Source organism: Lissotriton vulgaris, chromosome 10 (assembly GCF_964263255.1).
Source record: "Lissotriton vulgaris chromosome 10, aLisVul1.2, whole genome shotgun sequence".
Taxonomy (NCBI): Eukaryota; Metazoa; Chordata; class Amphibia; order Caudata; family Salamandridae; genus Lissotriton; species Lissotriton vulgaris.
Window position 1 is genome coordinate 1,142,368,929 of NC_141698.1, and position 4,196 is coordinate 1,142,373,124.

Here is a 4,196-nt window from a genome sequence, read left to right on the forward strand (position 1 = left end):
TTTCGAATTTGCATTTGTAAATTATATACAGTAATTGGTGAACACCACGTAGTGAGTTCAGACCAATAACGCAGCCTCATACTTATGATTTTTTTTGTTTTGCCAAGAGATCTCCATTTTGCTGAAAAATCATGCCTGGTACAAACAGCATAGAAAGGGCAGCATCTTTAACCTCTAATGGAATTGAAGTTGACTGGGAAGAAGAGAGATTAGAGAGCTACACCGTAGCCCACCTGAAGGGCTTCTGCAAGAAATTTAAAATTTCCCTTGCTGGATTCAAAGTCAAGTCAGACTACCTAAAGGCGCTGAAGGCCTGGATAAAGTCAAGGACACCTGAGAATGTGGCGGAAATTGAACCAGCAGAAGGCATCCATGATTTTGTCAGAGTCCTGTCGCCAGAGGAGTTGGCAGACCGGAAGGAAACCCGGGCACATGAAATAGAGTTGGCAAAACTTGAAATCAATGGGCAATTGGAGCTAGAAAGCAAAAAGATGGCTCTAGAAGAATTAAGAATTCAGATGGAGCATGAGATGAAAGTGAGGGAGCTGGAGCTGAAAGCTAAAAGTTTTGAACACCCTCCCTCTGGTGGCAGCACAACGCCAGTGCAGGTAGAACCTAGGGTGTACATACCTAAAGAAATGGTAAAAGAGTTTTTTTTTAAATGATGACATAGGGCAGTAGTTCAAGGCCTATGAGGTAGCCATATCTTCCCACCGGGTCCCTGAGAGAGATTGGGGAGCGGGGTTGTGGGGGTGGTTCCTTAGCGAGGGGCAGGACACACTGCTAGATTTGCCTTCTGAAGTTCATAACTCTTACCCCCACATGAAGGATGCTTTGATGGCCAGGTATGGGTTAACTCCTGAATGGTATAGACAGAGGTTCAGGGGTTGTGCAAAGTTTCCTAATAGTACCTATGTGGAGTATGTAACTTTTTTCTGCAGAGCACTGGATGGTTGGGTGAAGGGTAGCAAAGTGAGTGATTTTCAAGGTCTCCTTGATTTGATTGCATGGGAGCACTTGTCTAGTAATTGTTTTCCTGAGCTACGCCAGCACCTGATTTATAGCAAGCCGACTAACCCTAGGAACCTAGCCTGACCTCGTCAGTGCCGGTCGCTCAACCCGCCGCGTGGCCCCTCCCGAGGTCACCCGGTCCCCCTTCCGCCACCGCCTGCTCATTTGCCGCCTTGCTTTCCGCTGTGCCCCTGACTGTGTTTGTATTTCTGCTGTCCTTGTACTTCTGCTGTGCCCCCGTTTTTGCCCGCTGTACCCCTGATCATTGTTGGGACTTCTGCTGTCCTTGTACTTGTACTGTGCCCCCGTTTTTTGTCCGCTGTGTTCAGCCCCCTGGCTAGTGTCTCTGTACTTGTGCCGAGCCCCTGATTGTCCGCTGTTTTTTAGCCCCCTGCCTTTGTTTGTATTCAGCCCTCCAGCGCTTCTGCCGCCGTTCCCCGCTGCTCCAGCCCGCTCCCTGCCGCTGCTCCCCCGCTGCCCCGCCCCCTCTCCATCTGGTCCCTCTTCTCTCCCATTCGCCACCCCGCTCCCACTTCCCAGCTGCTCCTCCCTCCCTCCGCCCCCTCTCCATTCATGGCAGAGTCCGCACATACGCGCAGCGTCCACGCTCCGCGGGCCCGCTGATTGTGTGCCGAAGGCACGCCAAAGGCAAACCGGTCTGCGCCTGTCCGCGCCTGGCCCGCGCCCAGTGCCAGAACCCCAGGCCCCCGCAGATGCCAGCCCACCCGCCGGACTTTTGACACCGCCCCCCTCAACTCACTCAACACCGGCCGGATCATCAGTTGCTACCGAGCCACCCCAAGACGCACCCACGGACCCTTCACCTGCCAATCCTGAAAATTCTCCTGCATCCGGACCTGCACCGCACCCGCCAAGCCGAGCACCAACAGCAACCACCTGAAGTGCATCCTGCTCAACACCCGCTCCGTCCACAGACACGCAGTGGAACTCTGGAACCTGCTCGACACCACATCTCCAGACATCGCCTTCCTCACGGAAATATGGATGAATGCCTCCTCAGTGCCCGACATCGCCATCGACATCCCGTACTGATACAAGATCACCCGGCGGGACCGCGTCAACCAGACAGGAGGAGGCATCGCCATCGTCCACCAGAACACCATCCGCATCACGACCAACTCCGATGACACCCTCACAGCCGCCAAACATCTTCACTTCCAGATACACACCGACCCCAAGACCACACTCAGAGGCACCCTCATCTACAAACCCCCAGGACCACGCACACAATTCAGCGAAGACATCGCAGACTTCATCAGCCCACACGCCCTCTCCTCCGCTGACTACATGCTCCTAGGGGACCTCAACTTCCACCTGGAGAACAACAACGACAGCAACACCACCACCCTAATAATAATAATAATAATAACAATAATAATAATAATAGGGGCATTTATAAAGCGCTGAGTTACGCACACCGGTGTGTCCCCGTGCTAAGGTGAGAGGGGCGGAAGCTGGGAGTTTAGCTGAGGGGCGGGCAGTCTATCTGACATGCTGGACAACCTAGCCAACCTCGGACTCAAGCAACTGGTGAACACCCCCACCCACTATGCCGGACACACGCTTGACCCAGTCTTCTCCTCCAGCAAGTACATCTCCTTCAGCCACCCCACCGGACTCCACTGGACAGACCACAGCTGCTTCCACTTCAGCTTCAGAAGGACCACGACTCACCACCACCCGCAACAGGTTCCCCGCAGTAGCTGGCATAAGATCACCACCGACCAGCTCACCACATCACTGAGCCAGAACCCTCCCGCCAGATCAACGGACCCCAACCAAGCAGTCAACAACCTCACACAGTGGATCACCAACTGCGCTATCAACCTCGCACCTCTGAAAAACCACCCCAGCAGGCCCGGCAGCAAGACAGCCTCCTGGTTCAACGACGATCTCAATAACCCCAAGAAGAACTGCTGTACCCTCGAGAAAGCCTGGCGCAAAGACCCGACGACAGACAACATGACCGCCCTCAAGCACGCCTCCCGCAAACACCACCAGCTGATCCACACCACAAGAAGACCGCATTCAAGGAACGAATAGACAACAACGCACACAACAGCAAGGAACTCTTCAGCATCGTCAAAGAGCTCTCCAACCCCAGCGCCGGAAACAACGACATCACTCCCTCTCAGGACCTCTGCGACTCCCTCGCCTCGTTCTTCCACAGAAAGATCGCCGACATACCCAACAGCTTCGGTGCACAGACCATGCACCAAACCACTGAACCCATGCCCCCCACCACCACTCTCCGTGCCTGGACCCCGGTCAGCACCGAAGACATCATCCACACGATGAACACCATCCACTCCGGATCACCTACCGACCCATGCCCCCACCACGTCTTCAACAAGGCCAACTCCGTCATCGCACCTTAACTCTGGGACATCATCAACTGCTCCTTCAACACCGCCACCTTCCTGGATAGCTGGAAGCATGCCAAACTTAGCGCCCTCCTGAAGAAACCATCTGCAGACCCCACCGACCTCAAGAACTACTGCCCCATCTCGCTCCTCCCTTTTCCTGCCAAAGTCATCGAGAAGACCGTCAACAGACAGCTTGCCACCTTCCTTGAGACGAACAGATCCCTCGACCACTCGCAGTCCAGCTTCCGAGCCAACCACAGCACCTAGACCGCCCTCATCGCAGCCACTGACGACATCCGAGCCCTGCTCGACAACGGGTAAACAGCGGCCCTCATCCTCCTGGACCTCTCCGCAGCGTTCGATACTGTCTGCCACCGCACCCTAGTGCAGTGCCTCAGCAACATCGGACTCCAAGAGAAGGCACTAGAGTGGATCACCTCGTTCCTCGCCGGAAGAACCCAGAGAGTCCGCCTCCCCCGTTCAGATCCGAGGCCACCAAAGTCATCTGCGGTGTAACACAAGGATCATCACTCAGCCCCACCCTCTTCAACATATACATGAGCCCCCTCGCAGCCATCGCACACCAACACAACGTCAACATCATCTCCTACGCCGGTGACACCCAGCTAATCCTCTCCCTCACCAACGACCCAGCCACCGCCAGAACCAACCTACACGAAGGGATGAAAGACGTAGCCGAGTGGATGATGAACAGCCGCCTGAAACTGAACTCAGACAAGATGGAGGTCCTCATCCTTGGATCAACACCCTCAGCCTGGGACGACTCCTGATGGCCCC